This window comes from Xyrauchen texanus, chromosome 37 (assembly GCF_025860055.1).
Source record: "Xyrauchen texanus isolate HMW12.3.18 chromosome 37, RBS_HiC_50CHRs, whole genome shotgun sequence".
NCBI classification, from domain to species: Eukaryota; Metazoa; Chordata; class Actinopteri; order Cypriniformes; family Catostomidae; genus Xyrauchen; species Xyrauchen texanus.
The window spans coordinates 2,330,914-2,342,998 of NC_068312.1; the positions used below are offsets into that span (position 1 = coordinate 2,330,914).

Genomic DNA, 12,085 nt, shown 5'->3' on the forward strand with positions numbered 1-12,085 from the left:
AGGGTAGATCTGAGTACCCGCAGTGGATTGGGTCGGCAAGTTCCTCCGCCAAACTGCGGACCCATGAGGGCTAGGGAGGAATCGACCAGGGATTCGCGTTGAGTGGGGTCTCCTGGGAAAAAAGACGCACTGTTTTACTTCAAGTGAGGGAAAGGGCGTATATGCAAGCGATTCACCCGGCCAGCCCATCAGCGTGTTACCGAGTTCTACTGGCTCGGACCTGAGAAAACACGGGATGAAACTGACTCAACCCTGAGATTGTAGTATCTCGCAAAGGTGTTGGGTGTCGCCCAACCCGCTGCTCTACAAATGTCTGCCAGGGAGGTACCCTTGGCCAGTGCCCACGAGGACGCAACACTCCTTGTCGAGTGAGCTCGGATGCCCAAGGGTGGGGGCACGGCCTGGGTGTGATAAGCCAATGAAATGCCATCTACAACCCAGTGGGAAAGCCTCTGTTTGGAGACAGCGTTTGCTTTCCACTGTCCCCCAAAGCATACAAAGAATGTAACGGACACAGCAACGAAGGGGCTCGGTCTGCCTCCTCCCGGGGCATGGCTGGCAGGTTCACTAAATGGTCTCTGAAGGGCGTGGAAGGAACCTTGGGCACATAGCCCGGTCACGGTCTTAGGATCACATGAGTGTCTGCCAGACCGAACTCCAGGCAAGTGTCGCTGACAGAGAGCGCTTGCAGGTTCCCGACCCTCTTGATGGAGGCGAGCACGATCAGCAGGGCAGTCTTAAGAGAGAGGGCCCTGAGTCCAACTGATTCTAGCAGCTCGAAGGGAGGTCTCTGGAGGCCCGTGAGGATTACCGAGAGGTCCCAGGAGGGGAACAGGCTTGGCCGGGAGGGATTTAACCTCCGGGTGCCTCTTAGGAACCTGATGATTAAGTCGTGCTTACCAAGGGACTTGCCGTCTACTGCGTTGTGGTGAGCCGCGATAGCAGCGGCATACACCTTTAGGGTGGAAGGGGACAGCCTCCCCTCCAGCCTCTCTTGCAGGAATAAGAGCACCGACCTAACTGCGCACCTTTGTGGGTCTTCCGCCCTGGAAGAACACCAATCTGCGAACAAGCGCCACTTCTGGGCGTAAAGCTGCCTGGTAGAAGGGGCTCTGGCTTGGTTGATCGTGTCTACGACGGTAGGTGGTAGAACAGCTAGATCTTCCGCGTCCCATCCAGGGACCAGACGTGGAGTTTCCAAAGGTCTGATGAGGATGCCAGAGTGTGCCCTGCCCCTGAGAAAGAAGGTCGTTCCTCAGGGGGATTCGCCAGGGAGGGGCTGCTGCAAGGAGCAGGAGGTCCGAGAACCAGGCCCGGTTGGGCCAGTAGGGAGCCACTAATGTGACTTGTTCCTCGTCCTCCCTGGCCTTGCACAGCACCTGTGCAAGAAGGCTCACTGGGGGAAATTCATACTTGCGTAGCCCCGCGGGCCAGCTGTGCGCCAGCGCATCTGTCCCAAGGGAAGCCTCTGTTCGGCCGTACCAGAGCGGGCAGTGGGAGGTCTCTCGGGAGGCAAGCAGGTCTACCTGGGCCTTGCCGAACCGTTCCCAATTCAGCTAGACCGACTGGGGGTGGAGCCTCCACTCTCCACTGGGTAAGCTTTGTCGTGACAGTGCATCTGCTACCACATTGAGCTTGCCAGGAATGTGAGTGGCACGCAGCGACCTGAGTCGCTGCTGGCTCCAAGGAGGAGACGACGGGCGAGTTGTGACATGTGGCGAGAGCGTACGCCGCCTTGGCGATTTATGTACGCTACCGCAGTGGTGCTGTCTGACCTGATTAGGATGTGTTTGTCTCGAATTAACGGGAGAAACCGCCACAGGGCAAAAAAAACAGTCAACAACTCTAGGCAACTCTAGGCAATTGATATGCCAGCGCAGCAGGGCCCCTCTCCAACGGCCCGCGGCTGCGTACCCTTTGCACACGGCGCCCCAACCCAATCTGGAGGCGTCAGTAGTGACCAGGACGCGTCGGGACACCTGCTGCATGGGCACTCGGTCTCATATGCATCAACCCCAGCGGCGTGGTCGCGGCGGAGGATGCTATATGCCCCAGGAGCCTCTGGAAGAGTTTTAGAGGGACCGTAGTGCCTGGGCTGAATTTGGCGAGGCATTTCAGCACCGACTGCGCACGCTCGTTGGTGAGACGTGCGGACATTGAGACTGAGTCTAACTCCATGCCGAGAAAGGAGATGCTCTGGACCGGGGTGAGCTTGCTCTTTTCTCGGTTGACCTGAAGCCCCAAGCAGCTGAGGTGCCTGAGCACCTGGTCTCTGTGAGCACATACTAACTCTCGGGAGTGGGCTAGTATGAGCCAGTCGTCGAGGTAATTGAGTATGCGAATGCCGGCTTCTCGGAGCGGGGCAAGAGCTGCCTCTGCGACTTTCGTGAAGACGCAAGGGGACAGAGACATGCCGAAGGGGAGGACTTTGTACTGAAACGCCTGGCCATCGAACGCGAACCGTAGAAAGGGTTGATGTCGAGGCAAAATTGAGACGAGGAAGTACGCGTCCTTCAGGTCTACCACTGCGAACCAATCTCCGTGCTAGGGGCACCAAAGGGACGGTTATTTTTGACGTACCCGGCGGGGCTTCGCAGTGGGGTGGAGCAGGTAGTACGCCATCGGGAGGCGCGGACGCGTCCCGAGGCTCTGGTGCTGAGAAAAGACTCAAAGCACTTACCTTGCTCCGGACATCCGGCAGGGGGCAGGTTGGTGACTGAGGAGGAGGTCCTGTAGTGGCGTCATCTGGACTCGTCAGAACCGGCCGGCCGGGGAACAGTCATGGGGCTGAAGGCTGGCCTGGGGCCGCGTCCAGCGTGCCGGGACTGTTGAGATCTGGGGGCAGAGTGCCGTGAGAATGGCATTTGCGGGCCAGATGACCCAGAGGCAAAGGAAATAGCTCTTTTATTGAGAATTTGGGTACCGCTGCCCCGGTTAAGGGGAGCGGCAAAAGAAAAGTTAAAGGAAAATTCTCCTCCCGGCCCTACACCGGGGGACCTTGGAAGGGAGTACAGGGCGACCGCGCCAGGTGGTAGGGTTTCCGGGGCATAGATGGAGCGCAACAGCCCTATCCACCGGGGGGATCGTCGTGTACCCGTGGGACGCTCTGCCGTCGAGGGTAGCGAGAGCAGATGAGCGCGTGGCTTTGTGATGTCGTGTGGTGAACGGTGCTCTCCACAGCGACGTCAGCTCATTGTGCACTTCCGGGAAAAACGGGACTGGGGGGCGCGGCTGTGAGCGGCGTCGGGACCCCAGGAACCAGTCATCCAACCGCGATGGCTGTGGGGAGGACGGGGGATTCCAGTCCAAGCCCACGCTGGCGGCGGCCCGGGAAAGCATGTCGGACATCTGCGCGTCAGCCTCGGCTTGGGCGTGCTGGCCCGAAGGCGGCAGCCCAAGGGAGTCATCCATGTCAGACACCGCGCTCTCCGATGCAGCGCCGAGCTCATCCACCTCTAGCTCTAGAGGATAGGCAAGCTGGCTGTGAGGCGAGCTGCTGTTGCCTCGAGCACGGACGGGAGTCAACGAGCGTGCCGGGGGACGGGTGGTCCGAGGGGGGGTACCCGACGGAGCCGCACCCGCTGCCATCCCCGAATCGCTTCCAGCGCCACTCACACCGTCCTCAATCCCGTGGGAAGAAGGAGCAATGCGAGGTGCGGCTGGAGTGGCTTGCTTACGGTTGTAAGCGAGCCGCGACCGCAACATTGTCATGGTCATGTCCTCACAGTGAGAACATGAACCATCCACAAATGCAGCCTCGGTGTGATCGCTGCCCAGACACACGAGACAACGCCTGTGGCCGTCTGAAGCGGAGAGCACTCTACCGCATCCAGGAACTACACAGGGGCGGAAAGGCATCTTTACAAAGACGCGTCCTGAAAAGGACGTTCAACGCCGCTGTGTATTTGCTCTTTTAGAGAAAATTACTCTTTTAAAGAAAATCACTCTTTTAAAACTTGTTTGAGTTTTTATACTGCGCTGTCGAAGCACCCAGGGGCAAAATGCACTGCCGTGCAAGGAGAAGAATCGCCGCTGTAATGTGCCCTCAATCCAACAGCATGCAGTAGCGTCAGAGGACTACAGGAACGGGTGTGTTTCACTGCGAACAGCATGCACAACCATCGGCTCCGAAGAAAATTTCTGAATGAACTCTAGTATTTGCCTCGCCTTTATACCCGTATGTCCGGGGGCGGGGTATGCAAATACTGACTGCCAACTTCTCATTGGCCTTTTTTCAATGGATCAGAGGCATATTCAGCGCTCAAGAGAGACCCCTAGTGTTGCTTCTCCGACACAACGTGTAGAGAGAGCGACAGACGGGGAACACAGTGTGTCATCTATTTATGTCAAATACTTCAGTTAATATAATTCATTGAAATTAATTCTCAGTTTGAATAATTATGGCTGTAAAGGTAGCTGTAAATATTGTTGATATCAAAACATAATAAATACACTGCTAGAATACATCTTAAGGTAGGGTAGGTCCCTATGGTAGATTACACAGGTCTCAACAGTTGTCAAATCAAATTTAGCTCCATATTCACACTCACTGCTGAGACAAATACAGATGTCAGTAGGATAACTACAGGTCACTACTCTAAACCTAGAACTAGATGAGCCTTGAATATAATTTTATAATGTGACACTATCAAAACATTGCTTTGTTTGCTTTAGCGTTCCAAGCAGCCCGACACAGAAACATTGGCTCAAACTATGGGATGAGTTTTGGGGCGGGTCTATCTGTTTTCTTGACCAATTCAAGACAAGGATGAGTGTTTAGGAACCCTGTATGAAAACAGGTAATTGTTTGTGCAGTTGCGTTTGAAATGTAATGTTATTGATTCTTCTTTGCACGAAACGATTCCTATGCTTAAATTATTCATTTACAATCTGTGGAAGCATGTGGTTCAGTGAGTCAATGTAGAACCGCTCCAACTTAGATTTTTGAGTCTACTGTATTTGTCGAATTCATTGCAAAGATCCAGCTCAGTGTCACAAATTTGGTCACAAATCGAACTACCCTGATTGTTCTGTAAGTTTGATGTTGTGTGTAACCTGAGTGGACAGCACAATAGAAAAACACTTCGGCCATTTATTTTCAGGGTTCCCATGGTCATGGAAAACCTGGAAAAATCTGAGAATTATAAATGTGTGATTTCCAGATCCGTTCTTGTCAATGTGACAATGTGACCTATAGGTCAAAATGGTTCACAACTTCAGTCAGACTGGTAATCCTCATGAGTTACAGTGATTCAGTGGGTTTCATATGTTCTCATTTGTGATGACACAGTTTTGAGTTACTCTGAGAACAAAAGCCTGTAAAAACAAAGCAGACTCACAGTCAGGAATACTGCGATCATCATAGGGTCCAGGCAGATGCAGACTGTATTCCAGCACTTCTGGGAGATCAGAAACGTCTAAAACACCAGAGGTCATCTGACCATCACCCTGGTCTGACCACTGACTGTTTTATCATCCGTATCTGATGCAAGATCACAGTACAGACATCAGCACCATCCCATCCAGTTGTGACCAGGTCTCAGTCGACACTGCAGCATTATATTAATGATTGTTTTTAGATTTTGATTGTAGGGGGGTGACTATATTATAACTTAAATGTTCCCAGTACACTTATAAATTGCTGTTTTAATATTTGTGGACATGCAATTTTTAAAAGAGTAACAAAATTTACATTTGAAAATATTCAAACAAACAGGCTCATGACAAATGTTTCATTCAATGTGACCATCAAATAGCCAGCAGCCTGATGGCACCTGTTTACGTACATTATAAGGACCTGCAGAGATTCAACATCTTTCTAAAAATCTTAATTTGTGTTCTGCTGAAGAAAGACAGTCATACACATATGGAATGGTATCAGGTTAAGTGAACAATGAGATGATTTTCATTTTTGGGTGAACTATTCTCTTAAAAGTCTCTTTTCTGGACATTTGTTGATGAGAGGACAAAGAAGAATCCCAAAAAGAAGTTTTGCTCATTCTGTAACACTATGCAGTACTGAACGAATGAGCGGGCAGACATTGGGCATTGTGTAAGGAAATTACAGGCTTGGTTGAAGTCAAAGACAATATGTTGGATGTGTGGGTGCCAGCCTCTTTCAGAACTAAACAGAAAAGATTTGGCCATTCACACAGTGTTCCTGCAATCAGGATTGGGTTGAACCATTTTAAGTGCTTAAGAGTGTCAGGAGAAGCAGTGACGTTTGACATTAATCAGCTGTCTGTCCTGTTCAGTCCAGTGGAGAACCTCTCTAGATATGCCAATGTACAGTTGGAAACCTGTCAAGGCTAAATTGCAGAGACTGCTAAGATACTGAACACACAGTTATGGTTAATTTAAGGTTTGGTGGCACACGTTGCTTCGTTGTGAAGAAAGAACCTTCATTGTATAAGAAAAACAGGGGGTGGTACAGTTTCCATTTTCTGTTCACCCACAATGGAATGAAAAGTCATCTTAAATCAAATAAAAAAAATTTAAGAAACTTCCCTGGCTATTTTTTTATTTTTGTTAATACTTTTTTTGGAAGAAAGATCAACATTAATGATGATGAAAGCCAAAATATCAAATACCATGGATGAATATTTACTGATTAATCCATTATTTTGTAGGGGGGATCAAAATGACCATTTTCAAAAATTATTTTTAAGCAGAACTACTTGTTAAAAAATACATTTAGAAAGGTGTCGGCATTATTATTTTATTATACACAGAGATAGGTGTAACGATGCTGGCTAGGACAATGATGGAGACGATGACGAAGATGTGAAGATGAACCCAAGTGCAGTTTATTTAAAGAAAACGTGAAATCCAAAAACCCTAACTATAAATGTAAACTAAACATAAACATGAACTTAACATGAACTTGACTTGGCATGGCATGACATTAACAAAAGAACAAAGTTACATTCACATACAATACTAGACAAAGGACAATGGTATACATGAGGGCTTAAATACATGACAAGGGGGGAACATAAACCAATGATCAAACAGAACTAATATAAAAAGATTAAACTTTTTATTGTCATTGTGCAGAGTACAGGTACAGAGCCAATGAAATGCAGTTGTTTTCGCATATCCCAACTAAGCTGGGGTCAGAGCGCAGGGTCAGCCATGAAACAGCACCCCTGGAGCAGATAGGGTCAAGGGCCTTGCTCAAGGGCCCAACCGTGGTATCTTGGCAGTGCTGGGGCTTGAACCCCTGACCTTTCGGTCAGTAACCCAGAGCCTTAACCGCTGGCCAAAGTAATCAAACAATGAACCAATGAAACGTCTCGGGTTACGTATTGTAACCCTTGTTCCCTGAAAAAAGCGGAACGAGATGCTGCACTGAGAAAAGCGCTTTGGGGACAATCCTACATGTTTGTGACAAGCTGAAATATGTGTGTAACACGTCAATCAACATTGACCAGAATTTATAGCCTCGGTTGGTGTAATCATTCGGTGCACCTGTGACCGGGCTATAAATGGACGCGCCACCAGCGTGCCATCAGATATTTTTTCTGAAGAGCCGTCCTGGGGCATTCCAGTGCGGCAATAAAGGGCAGCATCTCATTCCGCTTTTTTCAGGGAACAAGGGTTACAATACGTAATCTGAGACGTTCCCTTTACAAAAAGCTTCACTAGGATAACCATTGTGTCCAGACCCAGGGGGGCTGGGTGACTCAGGGAGAAGTAGAGGAGACATTGCGCTGTTCATAGAGGCGAAGAGGTCCTCTTCTGCCCTGTAAAATCTCACCCAGATTTGTTCCACTATCTCGGGGTGGAGTTTACACTCCCCCGTCTGTTTTTTCTGTCTGGACATTAAATCTGCTCCCACATATGGGCATCTAGCGATATAAAATGCCCTGAGTGACAGGGGCTTGCCCTGGGCCCCAAGGAGAATTCGACGTGCCAGAAATTTAGCTGACGTGAACGTGGACCTTCTTGATGGTTTATGTAAGAGACTACCGCTGTATTGCCCACTCGCACCAAGACATGTCTGCCTCTGGAGGAAGTATTTCAAGGCCAGGAATACAGCCATCAACTCGAGACAGTTACTGTGACAACCGAGCTGACGACCCTCCCATCCCCTTGAGCTGGACGACCACTTAAGACCACTACCCAGCCCGTCAGGGAGGCGTCTGTCATTAGCAGCCTGCGATGACGAGATGCACCTAGAGTGGGACCCAAGGTAAGAAACCGGGGTCTGAACCACATAGAAAGGGAACGAAGCGTGAGGCGCGTAACCCTTATTTGCCCTAAGGGACTGGCCCTTGGATCAAATCCCCTGGCTTTTAGCCACAGCTGAAATGGTCTCATACGGACAAGGCCCAAAGGGATCACCGTGGGCTCAGATGCCATGAGATGTAGTATTTGTTGATAATGGTGAACAGTGCAACCTTGACCTAGCCTGAGTTTGCTCAGGGTGTTCTGAATGGATGTGAGCGGGAGACAACTGTGCCCACATCGTGATCGAATTCCATATAACCCCCAGATAGGTGATTCCCCGGGTGGGAGAGAGAATGCTCTTTGACGTTGAGTCTCAGACCCGGAGAAACCAGATGAGCTAAGACAATACCCCAGTTCTTGGAACTGCGCTAAGATCAGCCAGTCGTCTATGTAATTCAGAATGCGGATGCCCCGGAGTCGCGAAGGAGCCAGTGCTGCATCCATGCATTTCATGAATGTGGGGGTTAATAGGGCTAGGCCGAATGGAAGAACCCGATACTGGAAGGCTTCGCCCCCGAAAGCAAACCTCAGGAAATTCCTGTGCTGTGGCGGAATTTCTATATGAAGATATGCGTCCATGAGATCGATGGTGCCCAGCCAAATGTGATGTTGGGCTTTTGACATGATCGTCTTGATAGTTAGCATCTTGGACTTGAACACCCTGACTGGGCAGTTCAAGCTTTGAAGATCTAAGGTTGGACGCAACCCCTCACCATTCTTGGGAACCAGGAAGTATTCACTGTAATAACCTGACTCTTTCTCTGGAAGGGGAACATGTTCTATGGCCCCTAGACCAAGAGATTTCGCAGTTCTTTCCACAGTAGAAATGCCTGCTCCGGTTTTCGGTAGTGGGGAGAAGTTTCTTTCTTTTAGAAATCACGACCCTGAGGTCCTCCTTGGGGGGCTGCTGAGAGGTTTCTTCAGTGATGATGCTGAACCCAACGAGAGATAACCTGCAAGTGTCTCTTCGACCGGCGGCATCATTGAATACCCTCGCGCCTCAGCACCCACGATAGTCGAATATAACGATGTCGAGGGCACGTGAACGTGAGAGGTATAAGGCTTCCTCCATGAATGAGAAAGCCCGTCGTGGAGGTCATCAAAGAAGGGAAGGGACTGATGAGTTGTTCCCTTCCCCTGGCCACCAGACAGAAATCTGTCCTCTAATTTGGAGCGTTTGGGGATCTCTTGATCGCGTGTCCAGTCTAACTGGAGTCTGGCCACCGCACGAGTAACCACATCGAGTAACTCCTCAGAAGATTTTGAGTCATGTTTGGAGTGCTCAGATGTGGGTAACTCAAAGAGAATCAAGGTCCCCCTTATGAACTGAAGAGGTGCTGGAGCGTGCTTCAAGATCACGGGAAGGACCAGCCGGCCCTGGGAAGAAAGCGAGCGAAAGGGACGGACCCGTCTCTCGCTCCTCAACCAGATCCATACATGAGCCCCACGAATGAAGTGTGGGTGCCGGCTCTCGGAAGTAAGCAAGGCGAGCGCGAAGCTTTTTGACCGGAAGCAGGTCGCAATGCGCCCCCCCGCCCTGCCCCAACGCGAGAGCAGCATGCTCTTCCCCCAAACAAACAAAGCAAAACTAATGTGTGTCCCTGACAGTCATAGAACATTGACAGGGAATCACGCATCGTGTGCTTTGACTCTCCGACACCCCCCTTTTTTTGAGAAAAGGTTCACTGCACACTACCTAACCAAATTCTAAATCCTAGCAGAGGAAAGAAAGTTTTTGACAGGCTTGTGAGACACACACACAGAGAATGCTCTGAAGAAAAGGATCTGACGACCCGCTGGTGGCGCATCCATTTATGACGTGTTACACACATATTTCAGCTGGTCACAATCACATAGGATTGTTCCCAAAGCACTTTTCTCAGCGCAGCATCCTAGTGAAGCTTTTTGTAAAGAGAACATGAAATCACATGACAAGAACCAGGAAATAGACTTCAAAATAAAAGACATGAAAACACAAACCAACAGAATAAACATGAACACACATTTAAACATGACACTAGGTAGGTGTATTACTCAAATCAGTTGACTTGACCACTTGTTGCATTATATGCCTATGGTGTGAGTCCAAAAATGGGGAAAAAAACCTATTTTTGTGTTGTATTTCCAAAGTTATAGTGCCTATAATTCCACAAATATTAAAGATGTAATAATATCCTTTTATATTATGGTTTAGAACCTATTCTTTTTGTGTCATCATTTCTAAAGCCCTACATGGACAAATCTCAGAGCAATGTGGCTCTCAATGTGGCTCCATTTGAAAATGTTACAATGATGAAATACCAATTGGTATGAAGCTAGATTTTCTTGTCCAACAAAACAAAGATCTGAAGTACAAATAATGTTTTTCTTAGAATCATTGTCACCCAGTAGTGATCTCTAGCTACCACCAGTGGAATGAATATTCCAGCAGGTCAGTCACCTGCCATCAGATGAAGTGTAAGGAAGGTAAATGAGACTCAAGGAGAGAATTCCCTTTCATGTCTAATAGTGCTGTACTCCATTTTGTTACTGTGTCTGTGACGTATGTTATATAGGCTCCAAAACAATTTAAACATTTGATGTAAGAAAAGAAGCTGCCATGATTCTTTCACTGTAAAATGCCAGTCACAGATGCAGAAATCTGCACACTTCTCAGATTATCCATCTGGTTCTCATCTTTTGACCCGATCATTGACTTCATCCATTATAAAGATGTCTAACACACTCTAGTGAGCCACACCTTCTGATATACTTGCAAACTTTTTGATGGTTTCTTTGTGAAAACGTTCACACACAGGTTTTAGGCATAAAAATGTATGTATATGCGGTTAGTGAATGGGACCAAATGTTCAGTTGTCCTCTGGTTCTTCTCAATTGGATAAAAGTTATTTTTGGATACTTGCTCACATACAAATTTTGCAATACTTGAGAGAATGGTTTCTAGCCTCTAGTCATGCCATACAGCCATCTTCAGTATAATTATATTCATCTTTCGTCTAACCCCACTACTGTAATTCAAGTCTCATTGTACAAGCCCAAATGCTTAAAGGGCTTCAACTCCTCACATACACTAGAACATTTGCTAATATACTAATCTTTTGTGAACTTCATCAGCTGGTTCAACTTCACTTCAAAACACAAATAAAATGTTTTTTTAATCCAAGCATGCTGATGCTTTTTCAACTCTACTGAGTACTGTATAAACTTTAGTGCATAACATGTACCACACTGTTTGTTTGGAAGAGCAGGACTAATAATTTAAGCAACCAGATAATTTTTTGCCGGGTAGATGATAAACAGATGAAAAAAATCTCATAGACAGTGAAGGATGTATCTAGAGACCAGAATATCAAAAGATGGGTTTATTCCACATATTTTTATACAAATTATGGAATATTGCATAATAATGCTTGATGGAAACACTAAGATGCAAATAAAGTTTCCAAAATGCATATTGCATAAAAATAAAATACATTTTTGTTTTGATAAGATGACATGTGCAAAAACTCGTGATGGAAATACATTTACAAAATAAATTCCGATATCGTTTATATAGGAACATCGATGCACAAAAATAAGTCATGGCGATACATAATTGGCTCTGAGAATTTCATAAATTACATCACAAATTTCATCTCAAATGTTGTTCTGGTGATTGTGTAAGGTCAAATTCTGTCATCAAAATGATCTTTTACTATTAACTCCCAGAAATGTGACAGACAGAAGACATCTGCCACTGAACGCTAGCAAACATGAATTTTGTCAGAGCATTTCGCCTGCACTCTTTAAACCGCAAATCATTTATTACACTTAATAAAAAAGCCACAGTGGCTTCAACTTCTGTTTTCATTCC

The 12,085-nt window shown here is 47.5% G+C and overlaps 1 protein-coding gene across 1 annotated transcript in view; it reads left to right on the plus strand.

The window, feature by feature from the left end:
* The window catches only part of LOC127630670 (prickle-like protein 2), a 108,354-nt gene that overhangs the window by 8,885 nt on the left and 87,384 nt on the right, over positions 1–12,085 (plus strand). The gene's annotated exons all lie outside the window — the stretch shown is intronic.